This window comes from Macrobrachium rosenbergii, chromosome 2, assembly GCF_040412425.1.
Source record: "Macrobrachium rosenbergii isolate ZJJX-2024 chromosome 2, ASM4041242v1, whole genome shotgun sequence".
Lineage (NCBI taxonomy): Eukaryota > Metazoa > Arthropoda > Malacostraca > Decapoda > Palaemonidae > Macrobrachium > Macrobrachium rosenbergii.
Window position 1 is genome coordinate 95,982,999 of NC_089742.1, and position 15,165 is coordinate 95,998,163.

At 34.0% G+C, this 15,165-nt stretch overlaps 1 protein-coding gene across 4 annotated transcripts in view; it reads left to right on the forward strand.

Moving 5' to 3' along the window:
- LOC136849218 (uncharacterized) overlaps nt 1-15,165 on the forward strand; it is a 760,295-nt gene that overhangs the window by 250,881 nt on the left and 494,249 nt on the right. The gene's annotated exons all lie outside the window — the stretch shown is intronic.

Genomic DNA, 15,165 nt, shown 5'->3' on the forward strand with positions numbered 1-15,165 from the left:
AATGTGTTTTAAGCCTCCATTTTCCTACAGGTCTTAAATCTGAAGTCCAGATGAGCAGTTATGTCAAAAGGGCAGTGAGCCTTTTTTTTTTTTTTTTTTGACTAGAAATGTTTTCCTTGAGATTGATTTTTTAAAACAATAGTAAAATTATATATATATATATATATATATATATATATATATATATATATATATATATATATATATATATATATATATATATATATATATACATACATACATACATACATATATATATATATTATATATATATATATATATATATATATATATATATATATATATATATATATATATATATATATATATATATATATATATATATATATATATATGTTGTCGGACCCCATTTCTTTCCTTCAAGGGCCCACCTCTAAGGTAGCGTGCATCGGGCTGGCGCCGTGGAAGTTATTTGTAGCAGGAACAAGTGGTTCTTTAAAAAACAGTTATTAAATTATAAATTACCGAGGTTTAAAAGGAAAATGATTAATTGTTCCCGTTCTTCTTTATTTGCACTTCTTGTCTTACAGTTCCACCTGTAGTTTCGTAACTGTTTCTTAATGGTTCGAGACTTTACGAATTAATGGTTTCAAGAGACTAAACGAATTAGATTACGGGGACTATTGTTTGAGAGAGTCTTTCTTCACTAACACACTTCTTCTCTTTCTGTCTTTTCTGCTTCCCCTCACTTCAGAATAGTTCTCTCTCTCTCTATCTTCCCACTCTGCTTAGACTCTGCTCTTTTCTACACTGATTCCCCTTTTGACTCTCTCTGACTTTTCTCTCCCTGTCTCTCTCTCTCTCTTTTTTTCTCCCTCCTTTCCTGTATGCCTGTCCTTATATCTCCCATTTTCCCTTGTGTCAACCATGACGTCATATTCTGGGCAGGTCCTGCTTTCCTGAGGCACCTCCTCCACTTGCTTCATTCCAACTTTTGGAGGTGTGTTTTAAGGAATTCCTGTTGATTATTGGGTATTTGCTCCTTGTAGGACATCTCTAGGTCTCTGGCACTGATGGCATTTGATTGGCCAAAACGTGTAGGCTTGACCTGTGGGCGTGGCTTATTTCCTTGGGCTCTCCTTCAAAGTCAAGGGGGGTGAGGGTATTTTCCCACACACTACTAACCATGAGGTTCCTTCGCAGGACCCTCGTGGATTTTGAAGGCACGGCCAGATGCAATTTCTCTTAGCGCCTCGTTAGTGCTGGTGTGTTCTTGAAGATATGGTTGGCGACTTGTTGTGACAGGCTGGGAGATTTATGACTTTATGGTCCTTTCGTACCAACCCAAAATGGAATTAGGATATTTCTACTTCGAAAAAATACGTTTTTCTCTATTCTCTCGATACAGTCTCGGCCATGCTACCTAACTGTCTCCTGACAGTTTTCTAAATAAACAAAACAGTATGGACTATGAGGGCTCCTAACAATATGCACGTTTTGTATGACAAATTCCTTCTATGAATCTGGCTTTAAGTATTAAAACAATCGTAAATGATATATTAAAGAGCAAAGAAACATTAGCAATTATCTGTCCAAGTTACATTTGGATTTACTCAGCCCTCATACCTAGCTGCCTAACAGGTGGATTTTAAATTCTTAAAAGTAATCAATCTGTACAATCATAAGGCAGCAATCTTCATTTCTTGGCCATTCTTCATGGATTTCTTGTTGGGCTTGCTGCTACAAATGAATGATAATGTCCTTACTTGTATCTTGGGTGTATTCAAACATTGTGTAACTAGCATGTGTAACTTACTTGTGTACGTGTTGCTTGACTTTATCAATGCAAGTATAGACTTCTCTTTGCATAGGAAACTTCTACATGTTAAATGACTAACTCGAAAGTATGACTGGCAACTTGGGTCGGGAAAACAAAGTAGTACTTATGAATATTTTGTTACTGGCAAAACAAATCGGTAAGCTTTCGCTATTTAAAGTATCTCTAAGAAACAAAGATCGTAAACGTGTTAGTTCTACGGGAAAATAAGTAATTACTATTTCTACTTCTAGTGTTAGTATAATTCATGCACTCCTTTCAACGTTGACATGTTATGGGTTATGCCAAGACTTCTCCTTGACGAGGTATCCTTAAAGTACTCACAAATCTTACAAACTGTATTTCTCATTTCTTTACCTTTTACTTCTATGATTAGTACGCTGATACAAATATTTGTGATTTGAAAACAAGATTCTCGTTGAAATCATTTATAAACCTGTCTGAAACTTCTACCTCATTCTTCTATTAGTGATAGTGGGTTGCAAATCCCTAAAGATGACTGTTAACCCTTCTGACTTTAATACGTTACATTTCAGAAATTTTACTTTACTTTCTTGCTTCCTAAGTAATTCCCCTCAGTTAAAGAAAAATAAATTTGAAGTTACGGCGCCTTAACCCCAAATTCTTTTGTTACAAGACCGACTAATAAAAGTAAGTATTGCAACATTATAAAAAAATAGTTTCATTACTAAGTCAACCAATGAAGGCAAACTCAGCAACAAAGAAATCAAATACAGGGAATAATAGGATGAATTGATGGATTTGTTCTTATCATTATTACTGAAATGTGACTCTTCTATTTCTTAGGTTATATCTAGTTTTTTCTTCTGAAGTAGCTTCTTCTAATTCTTCAGTCAGTTCTGCCTCTTTCACTTCTTTTGTTCTCTTGACTTTATCTTTATTTATCCAAAATCCTCCTTCTTCTAATGATTCAGCATATGTGGAAGGTATTACTTCATTCACCTTTTTCACTTTCACCTTAGTCTCTTGCACATCTATGACCTTGTATGGCCCTGTGAATTTAGTGGCTAACTTGTAATTAATTCCACTTCTTACTTCTTTCTTGAGGTAAACTTCATCGCCTATCTTGTAATCTACTGGCCTTAATCCTTCTTGATGCCTGTCTATCATATTCTTCTGAGCTTCCTCTAAATTCTTGTGTAATTGCTTATGAATTACCTTGAAATTCCCAATTCTTATTTTCATAATGTCTTCAGAGTAATTAGGCTGTATTGGCTGATTTAGCCACGCATATGGTAATCTGGGTTCATATCCCATTAAAGCCTTTATGGGTGTTGCTTGAGTACTTGTATGATACTTAGCATTTAGTGATTATTGGACTAAAGGTAAATTGACGTCCCAATCAGGATCCTGTCCTACTGTATGCCTTAATGCATCTAGAACTTTTCTGTTATTTCTTTCTGCTAAGCCATTACTAGCTGGATGATACAGTTGTATCGTTACCTTTTCTACCTTGAATGCATCACAAATTTCTTGAACTAATGAGTTATTGAACTCAGTGCCATTATCAGATATAATGAGCTGTGGGGCAGAATACCTACAAAATATCTTATCAAAAAGAGCGATTGCACACTCTTTAGCTCCTTTACTAGTTAATGGTATTAACTCTGTATATCTAGTGAGTGCGTCAATACACACTAATATATTTCTATTCCCCTTACTCGTGGTGTGAAGATTAGTGATTAGATCTATGGCTACTCTCTCGAATGGAGTCTGCGGAATGGGATATTTCCCGAGAGGTACTTCCTTATCTGCTCTTCCCTTGTAACTGTTGCAAGTATTGCAGCTCTTCACGTAATTACTAACATCCTTGTAAATTCCTTTCCAATGAAACGATCTTTTAACTAGTCTAACTGTCTCATCCCTTCCTGGGTGAGCTTTCATGTCATCGTCATGCATTAACTCAATGACTTTATTTCTTAGGCTCCTTGGTACTATTCTTTTATGGAGTACTCCTAGTAATTGATCAAACGGGTTAACTCGTGACACATCCAAACTAATACGTCGTCTATGACGTTTACCGCGTCTATGGGGCATCCAATTCTGTTACTTAGTTCTGCTCGTTCCTTTTGACTAAATTCTCTTTTATTTTCTACAAAATTGAAGATCTCCTTTAAATCTTCATCACTTTTTTGTTCACTTATGAAATTTTGTCTGGAAAGTTCTTCTGTGTAATGCATGGTAAATACATTGCTTCTGAATTCGGCCTGTTCTGCTTCGTGACCTATCAAGTTCATGCTACCACTTTGGTTACTATGCCTTGATAAGGCGTCTGCCACTTTATTGGCCTTCCCTGGAACATATTTCAACTCTATGTCATAGTCTTGGGCTGTCATAAACCAACGAGCTCTACGTCCGGAAAAATTCGGATTCTTAAGCATTTCTACTGCGGTGGAATGATCAGTGAATACAGTTATCTTGTACCCGAATATGATATACCTGAAGTGTTTTAAAGCATCTATTATGGCTAAAGACTCTAGGTCTGTTACTGAGTAGTTTACTTCTGTGGGCTTTAGCTTTCTACTGTAATATGCTATAGCGTTATATTTGTTATCATGTCTTTGCATTAAGCATGCTCCTATACCAGTGTGACTTGCATCTGTAGCTAAAAAGAATTCTTTACTGAAATCTGGGAAACTAAGTACGGGAGAATGAGTTAACCTTTCCTTTAGTTCATCAAATGCTTCTTGTTGCCTTGTTTTCCATACGAATGACACGTGTTCCTTTAATAACTCCGTCAGCGGAGCGGATATTGTTGCAAAATTCTTTATGTACTTGCGGTAAAAACCTGCTAATCCCAAAAATGACTTCACATCCTTTTTACATTGAGGTGTAGGATACTCTTTGATTGACTTAATCTTTAAGTCGTTTACTTCCACACCCTTTTCACTTAGTGTGTGTCCCAGGTAGTCTATTTTCCTTCTGAGGAAATTGCACTTCTTTAACTTCAATTTAAGATTCGCCTTCCTCAGTCTCTTTAGTACTTCTCTTACCAGTTTTATGTGTTCTTCAATTGTAGCTGTTGCTATTATCAAATCATCTATATAGCAATGTACATCCTTGCCTAATAAATCACCTAAAATCTTATCCATTAATCTCACAAAGGTTACTGGGCTTGACTTCAGACCAAAAGGCATTCTCACATATTGATATCTACCGTTGCTTGTACTAAAGGCAGTTAATGGTTTACTTTCCTCGTCCAAAGGAATTTGTAAAAATCCTTGCAACAAATCTATTGTGGTAAAGTATTTCTTGGATCCGATCGTTGTGATAAGATCTCTCATAGACGGCATTGGATAAGGATCATTTTCGGTTATCTTGTTTAACCCTCTGAAATCTACCACTACTCTTAGGTTTTATCCTTTTTTGGAACTAGCAAAAGTGGGAAAGACCATGGAGATTTTGATGGTTCTATTATTCCTTGCCTATCCATTTTTTGTACTTCTCTTTCAATGATCTCCTTCTGGGAATGGGCTACTCTATAGGCTGGTATGTAGATTGGCTTTGTGTTTTGTGGAATGTCTATTCTATGCGTTATTTCACCTGTGTTACCTAGTGTATTGCCCTTCAAAGCGACTATGTCTTGGTATTCACTTAGCAAATCTATGAGTTTCTCTCTAGCACAATCTTCTTTAATATCTTTCAAGTGAGATCCTATCTTAGCTCTTCTCAGCTTTATGTCCTGGGTTAAATGTTCATTTTCTTTATTGATTGGTGCTACCGTTTCCTTCTCTACAACTTGAATGGGAATGCTGTATACCTCTGCTAAACCTAATTCTGTTCCCTGTGTTAGCCTAACCTTTCCTCCTCTGTTATTCATAACCTGCAAAGCTATTTTACCCAGCCTGACTTCATGTAGACTAGGAGAGTAATGTACCCCCTTTACTTGTGCTTCTTCAGTGAGCGTGAGAATTTCCTTCCCTTCAAAAATTGGATTTACTGTACATTCTATCCATGTGCTCTCTCTAGGTTTAAATCTTAACTCCCTGTCTAATTTCAAGTAAGTTTCTTGGTTGGATTCTAAGTGAGTATTTATCTGTTGAGAGCTTGTGCTGTATACTGAATAACTTCCCTCTGTCGTGTCTTTCTTTAGAATACTTCTCAATGAGGAGTGCTCTCGAGTCGGGATTCTTCCTGTTAATTTACATAGAGGTATTCTAGAAATTTCATGACCCCTTCTAATCACTAATTGCTCTCTAGGTGCATACATTATATATATATATATATATATATATATATATATATATATATATATATATATATATATATATATATATATATATATATATATATATATATATATAAATATCATACATACATACATACATACATACATACATACATACATACATATATGATATATATATATATATATATATATATATATACATACATATATATATATATATATATATATATATATATATATATATATATATATATATATATATATATATATATATATAATGTATATATATATATATATATATATATGTGTGTGTGTGTGTGTGTGTGTATATATGTATATATATATATATATATATATATATATATATATATATATATATATATATATATATATATATATATATATATATATATATATATATATAACTATAAGAAGGCCCATAAAACACTATTTAAACATTGAAACCATATATTTCGGGCACTAGCTTCTGTGCCCCTGTTCACTGGTAGAATATGGACAGGTGGAAAGTTACAATGGTATATATACAAAAACATAAAGGTGTGGCCCTAGGCCTCCGATGTTATGGAGGTGGCGTTTCTTAAGGAGGAGGAGAATGACCAAATTCCCTAGTGGTTTTGGCCTCATTAGCTCCCGTTTGGCGATGGATCTGGCGGTCATTACCGTTTCTTGGGTCATCTTCTTCAGGAGGGGTTTGAAGATTAAGGTGTCGATGTCATCCGATTTCCAATGTCCTCCTGACAGGTTCATATTGTTGGTTTGATTGATGATAGCAGATTCCAGCATCCTTCTTTTGTACGGACAGCTACTTTTGAAAACCAACTCCGCCCCACTCCAGTTAATGACATGCCCTGTATTTCTGATATGTAGGAAAATTCCCAAACTCTCCGAAGCGTATCATACTGATCTTTTGTGCTCTGTTATTTTTTGCGAGAGCGATCTACCTGTCTCGCTTACGTAGATGTCCTGACAATTACTACACAGTATCTTGTAAACTTTGAGGAGGTCTTCCAGGATTGGGAGAGACGCATGCAGAAGTGTGTAGCTGCGAGAGGCAATTATTTTGAAGGAGATAAAGTTGTGTAAGCTTATGAAAATAAATAGTCTCTCTCCTGACATTCTCTCATTACTTATCAAACATACCTTGTGTGTGTATATATATATATATATAATATATATATATATATATATATATATATATATATATATATATATATATATATATATATATATATATATATATATATATATAATATATATATATATAGTATATATATATTGTCTAAAAGACAATGCTCTCCTAGTGTTTGAATAGCGAAGACAAAAGATTGCACCTGCTGTCACGCTAATTACTAAAACTTGCTCTATACCATGTAGATTACACACATGCTCTATGTACACTAGGGCATTGTTATTTATTAATGTTTCATTAATATTTTCTTGTGTTGAATAAGCTTTCTTAATGAGTTTTGCGGGACTGAGTTTCAGAATGTAGTTCTGAATATTAAATATTCTGCTCCAGGAAAGCACAGCATAGACCTACTTTTTCACACTGTTGTGGTACAATGGGTTTAGGTCAGGCACACTGTTCATTTATACATTGTTTCTGACACTAAACTTCAGTAGAGTTCCTGGTGGGGCAATCAGTATTGTTATTTAGTGATTATTGGTACTACAACACTAGATCAGGTAGTCCATGGCTTGGTGACTAGTGCACCTGTGGTGGGTAATCTTTGATCTCATAGTTCATCTACCTGAAGAGTGATGGGCTTCAACAAAACAAAGCACTTAGCAACATAAATGAATGAATGAACCTTATCTCAGTCAGCACTTAGTTTTTTTTTTTAAACTGCATAGATGATATGAAACAGCACGAGAAAAGACCCGCATCTGACTCTGTCACGCAAGATCTGTGATGAGCATTTAGTCTCCGATAATCTGATTGCACCCGTTTTCCAGATTTTAGTAGTTCTTAGATTTGATCAAACAGTGTTAATTTTCATATTCATTATTAAAAAAAGGTTTTGAAAACTCTTGTAGATACAAATGAAAGTTTTTTTATTATGTTTTCATGGTATAGGTTCTACCATTTGCTTGGTGCAATATTTTAGTTTAGTCATATGTCTGGCAGAAGTGTAACACATTTCTTTTCAAATAATTTTGCCTCTTGTTTTTTATTGTTTTGTTCGACATGATGTTATTTCAGTTTTATTCTGGGAAAACCATTTTAATATGACATACAAAACTAATGAAAATGAAAATAATAATTTCCAATATTTTGGTAATCACATAATCAACTTAAAATGACTATTGAAAAAAATTATCTAAAAATGAAAAAAATCCCATAGGGTGGGTCTGCCCGGACCCAACTTGCACCAGATATGGTTAAGGTATATTTTTGTTTAAAATATCAAATTAAGCAGTGAAATGGTAAAACAGGCAGTTATAAACAGGGTACAAGGTATTTAGCATTTGTAAGCATTTTTAGAGGGGATGTTCGCATTTCCGTGGATTTTGCATTTCCTTGGTAGGTTCTGGAACCTATTCCCATGTAAAAATTGAGAGACTTGCATATATATATATATATATATATATATATATATATATATATATATATATATATATATATATATATATATATATATATATATATATATATATATATATATATATATATATATATATATATATATATATATTAAGACCCATGGTTTTCCGCTGAAGTGTCTATGGGGTCAGGACTTACCATGCCATCTGCACTTTTTTCGAAAAATATCTGCACTTTTTCTGTCTGCCCTCGAATCTTAAAATCCACTGAGGCTAGAGGGCTGTAAATTGGTATGTTGATCATCCACCCTCCAACCGAGTTCTTCATTGGACGGGTGGGTACCCTTCTCAGCTAGCACTGCTGGCCCTGCATTCGATTCTCCGACCAGCTAATGAAGAATTAGAGGAATTTATTTCTGGTGATAGAATTCAGTTCTCACTATGATGTGGTTCCAATTCCACAATAAGCTGTAGGTCCCGTTGCTAGGTAACCAGTTATTTCTTAGCTACATAAAATAAATCTAATCCTTTGGGCCAGCCCTAGGCGAGCTGTTAATCAGCTCAGTGGTCTGGTTAAACTAAGGTATACTTAACTTTTTTTTCACCCTCCAACCATCAAACATACCAAATTACAGCCCTCTAGCCTCAGTAGTGTTTATTTTATTTAATTTTAAAGTTAGCCATAATTGTGCTTCTAGCAGCAATATAGGATAGGCCACCACCAGCCTGTGGTTAAAGTTTCATGGACTGCAGCTCATACAGCATTATACCAAGACCACCAAAAGATATATCTGTTTTCGGTGGCCTTGATTATATGATGCACAGAAAACTCGATTGCTCCAAAGAAACTTTGGCGCATTTTTTTGTTTTGCATTGTGCTTGATGTGTTTCATTACAAGTTACAAAGTTAAGTATACCTTAGTTTAACCAGACCACTTGAGCTGATTAACAGCTCTCCTAGGGCTGGCCCAAAGGATTAGATTTATTTTACATGTCTAAGAACCAATTGGTTACCTAGCAAGAGGACCCCCCCTCAATATGAGACCACCTTGACGTGGTGAGGGGACTCTTGAACCCCAGGAATTTGTTTCTGGGTTTGAGTCCAAGAGTCTCATATGCCATCGTATATTGTTTTGGATTAGATTTGTGGAAATTTCCACTTTTGATAAAATTTGGTGGACCTGATAAATAGGAAAAGATATCATAGCTGGGACTGGGTTTATATCCGAAGCTAAATAGTGAGAACTGTGGTAGGACCATCAACTACCCGATAGTGTTTGGACCTGAGAGATATCTTTAGGGCTGGACCACGGATTCCAGGGGGGTCTGGTTCTAGGGATAGGACTCTCGGCATTCTATCCGGTTTGCCCATAACATGATTAGGGTGGGGATGATTGTATTCTTGAAATACTCTCAGTCCTAGCAAGCAGGTTTGGCTTACACTTGGGCCACTCTAATCATGTTGTGCCATTCCCTATGGGGTAGGGTAGGGACGCTGACATTTGGGAGTCGGTTCTCACTTGTGCCATTGGCGGAAGAATAAACCCCATGAAAGGCTGATGATATCTTTTTAAGGTTTTCAGGTTTATTTACTTTTATATAAAATTTTTTTCTCAATTTTACTTGTCTTAATGCAAAGTTGTATTAACGATTTAAGTACCCTGGACCCTTTGATGGTAGCGATTCGCACAGTTAACGACTGCAGGAACCTCCTCTGACCTCTCTGGAAAATCAGAAAAAAATATGAACATAATTACACTGGAGCCCTATGCTCCAATGAAAACAAGCCAAAAAAAAAACAAATATCTTGACCTAACATTGACCCACTTGACTCCTCTTTGGGAGTGGAAGTTGGTCAAGATTCCTAACATTAGAAACGGAGAAAAAATATCGCCATTGAAATTAGAAAACTTCTTATTGAATCGACATTCAACTACTGAATTGTCATTCAGACAAGTAAAAGAACAGATGTGGTTGATAGAAACCACTACAAGAAATCAATGGGAAAACTACTTAAATATAAAAAATATTGATAATGTTAAAGTACATATTAAAAAACATGACAATATGAACAGTGTCCAGGGTACCATAGTACTCCCTGATAATGATGAACCAATAGAAAAGAATATATTGCTAGATTCCCTCAAAAAAAGGTACAACAATATACAAGACTCGAAATTTACAACATAGCTAGTAGACGGAGTAATGAAAAATACTAAGAATAGCAAAGATAAAATTTGAAGGCCATGAATTACCCTTAAAAATAAAAATCTTAGGCCAAAGCAGAGAACTGAGACCGTATGTCCCTAAACCACTACAGTGCCAAAACTGTAGTATGTATGGACATACAAGGAAAAATTGCCATAATACATCTGTATGTGCCAACTGTGGATCTGATAAACATACCACACAGTGGAAGTGTGGTGAACCAAAATGTGTGAATTGTGGACAAAATCACCATGCAAGATCTAAGGAGTGTATGTATTACATATACAATATGGAATTGAAATTACTTCAGGAAAGGACAGGAATGCCTATAAAAGAGGCCAAATTAGAATTAAAGGTTAGGGGAATGCATGATCCCGCTAAGAAACGAACTTTTTCTGCAGTAGTAAGATCAAACAAAGAAACAAAAGTGGAAATAAATAAGAATAACAAAACCCTGATAGATCAGTCTCAAAGAAAAATAACCACTTTGCAAGAAGAAACCAATATAGCAAAGGACCAAGAAATGTATACAAATCTTTGCTCAAATTCATTTGAGATTTTAAGAGAAATAGAATCACTAGAAGACAATACAAGCACCACAGGAATATTAAAAGATAGTTCTGATAAATTAGAAACTAAAGAAAAAAAAGAGACCTTTAGAGAGAACTCCACCCAAGACCAACAAAAAACCAACTGTTATTAGAGATACAGTCATACTTCGAACTTACACGAGGTTAGGTTCCAGAACATCTTTATGCAGGGTGAATTTTCGGCGTAAGTTTGGCATGGTCTCTAAAAATGCTAATAAATGCTTATTTCTAAAGTTTAAACACTAAATATGCTCCCAAATTATTAAGTTAACTTTTAAATGGAATTAAAGTTACTGTAATTTCATTTAAAAGTTAGCTTAATACATTGCCCTTAAAAAAGAGAAATAAATGGTTTACATAAAAATTGAGAGTTGTAAGAGAATTTCTCTCTCTCTCCCCTTCCAACCGATCTATTTTTAGAATCATCTCAACCTCTTTTTAGCAACTTTTTTATTCTGCGTCTCTTTCTCTTTGTTCTGAAATGCTTTTTCATGAACAAACAATGTTTTATATTTTGACTATTATGTCTCTATGTTTTAGAACGTATTTGCAACACTAGTGCATTTAAACTTCGTAGATGATACAGGTCAAATTAGATCAATTTAAACTATCTACTGTACAGGTAAAGATGTACAGAGAATTAATAAGTTGTAAAAATGTGTGAGCGCTAACTATGAGAGAGAGAGAGAGAGAGAGAGAGAGAGAGATTATTTATCAGTTATTACGGAGACTGAGAGAATAACACGAGAGAGAGAGAGAGAGAATAACACGAGAGAGAGAGAGATTGTCCTTACTTGAAATGTCAAGTTATATTATTTATGAATTACAGTATTACGGAGAGAGAGAGAGAGTTAGCTTAATACATTACCCTTAAAAAAAAAAAATAAATGGTTGACTTAAGAATATAGTGTGTGACTCTCTCCCCCATTCCACCAATCTATTTTTAGAAGTCTTCTCAACCCCGTTTTTACAAACTTTTTTTATTCTGTCACTTTCTCTTTGTTCTGAAATGCTCTATGTCTCTGTGTTTTAGAACTGCGCATTTACAGTTTGTAAACGGTACAGGTAAAATTAGATCAATTCAAAATTATCTACTGTACAGTTAAAGACATACAGAGAAACAGTGCTGTAATACATAGGCTGGCTAACTTCGAAAGAGAGAGAGAGAGAGAGATAACAGTTGTCCTTACTTAAGATGGTGAAATTTTGTATGAATTATTACGGACACACACACACACACACAGAGAGAGAGAGAGAGAGAGAATTACAAGAAAAATTTGACCACTGATTAGCAACACACTCATTCTTGTCATGTTAAATGACATGTCTGACAGCTTTTGCCTTCCACCTTCTTACAAAAGATGAGGGAAGAATTTGTTTGTTGAAGATAATACAAATTTTGTATTAGTTTTTTATTATTATTATTATTATTATTATTATTATTATTATTATTATTATTTAATTTTATTAATCTTATTAATATTTGAAAATTAGTACGTATTATTACTTAAAAGTTTATTTATCATACAAATAAACATACCTGTTTACATGTACCATAAAAATTCATCTCGCTAAAAGAAAGAAAGAGAGAGAGAGAGAGAGAAATTATTACTTTTAATAATATTTAATGTTATAAAAGCTTGAAAACTTATAAATTACATAAAAAATTAAACAAACACTTTTGCTGGGTTTCGCAGTGTACGGAAATGTTCGTGTGTCTGTGAAAAACTCGTGTATGACCATTAGTTAGGTTCCAATAAAAAATTCGTGTGTCTGTGAATTCGTGCAACTCGAATCGCGCAAGTTCGAGGTATTACTGTACATCCATTAAAATAAAGGCTGGAGACCCCAAGAAAGAACATAAACCAAATAATAAGAAAATACCTTTGTCTCCTAAAGTAATGATAAAACCAATAGAAACAGATACCCAGAACACCAAAGAAATAGTAGAGGAACAAACCATTGACAAAAATGATTATGTGATGGGAGAAGAGATTACCCCATCACCAACAATAGGTGCAGCAAGAGTAAATGAAAAAACGACACACGAAAACACATGTGGATGTAATGAATGCTTCATTGAACTGTGCTACAAAAATGAAAGCATAACAAAAGACAGTTTAACAAACACTATATGAAATTTTATAAGTTACAGAAATAAAGAAACTACTAGTTTGGACACTCACGAAAAGGGCTGTATGTGCATTGGACACATAATGTCCTATAAAGAAAAACAAATAAACATTGTAAATAGGATTTTAGAAAAAATGCAGATTGATGATCCACAAAAAGAAGATAAAAATTTAACACACTAACGTTATACTTTCAATAATTATATTATTCAATGGAACGTAAATGGTCTACAGAGCAGATTACATTTGGGAGAAATACAACGATTATTAAAGGAATATGAGCCAATGATAATATGTTTACAACATGTCAACAAAACAATATAAAAAATAGGTAAATATACCTTAGTATCTACATCTAGAGAAGAAGAAGGAAATTTAGGTACTGCTATATATGTACATAACAAAGTATGTTATGACAGAGTAGCTGTAAATTTTAATGACTTGCAAATATCAAGTATTAAAATACGGATAAAAAATTATAATTACTTAATTTATAACTTATATAACCAACCTAATAAAAGTTATGACATTGATAAACTTAAAGGTTTACTTAACAATGCCAAGGAACCTACATTAATAGTAGGTGATTTTAATGCTCACAACCCAATATGGGACTGTCATTGTACAAACTCAAATAGAACAGGTAGTAAAATAGAAGAGTTCATGGATTCAAACGACATGTGCTGTATAAATGATGATGAAATTAGTACATATTTTTCAAAAGCACATGGAACATTTTCCTCAGTAGACTTAACTTTATGTACAACAAGCATAGTTGACAGATTGGATTGGAATACAGTTGATGACTTGTACACCAGTGATCATTTCCCAATATTAATTTCCTTATTGCAAAATAATCCTGCAAAACATGTCCCTCACTATGACATTTATAAAGCAGATTGGGAGCGATATGAAATGCACACTAGAAATATCCCACAATTTGAATATTTAAAAGACCATAATGAAACTGATAAATTTCTTGTTGATTTCATTAAAAATGCTGCTGATAAAGCAATACCAAAGTCAAAACCCCATCCAACAAAACACAAAGTTCCCTGGTGGTCTGATGAGTTAACAGAATTAATAAATATGAAACACTCAATTGGGAGACGATTAGATAATTTGAATAGAAAGTTCAATAAAATGAATAAAAAATTACCGATATTAGAAAGAACTTTACAAAAAATGACTGTATTATTACTAGAAATTGATACATTAAAACCTGTATACAACAAAATATCTGCAAAATTTAAAAAAGAAGTAATTCAAGGAAGAATCATTTCATGGAGGAAATACGTATCAGATCTCTCTAATAATACTCCCATACAAAAAATATGGGAAAAATTCAGGAAAATAAATGGTACCCATGTCAAACCACCTAGACATGCCATATTAACGATATATATTAAAATAGAAAATTTAGTTTGTCAGAGATGGAGTATGGTCTCTCGAACAGCAATAAATCTGCTCCTGGAGGTGACAATATTTGTTTTGAGATGATCAGCCACTTAGCACCTTTGGCAAAGTCATACTTATTACAGTTTTATAATCATTTATGGCTTCGAAATTTATTTCCAGATGAATGGCGTAAAGCTATAATAATTCCCATCCCCAAACCTGGAAAGGATCCCAGTAACGTAAATAATTACAGACCAATTTCTT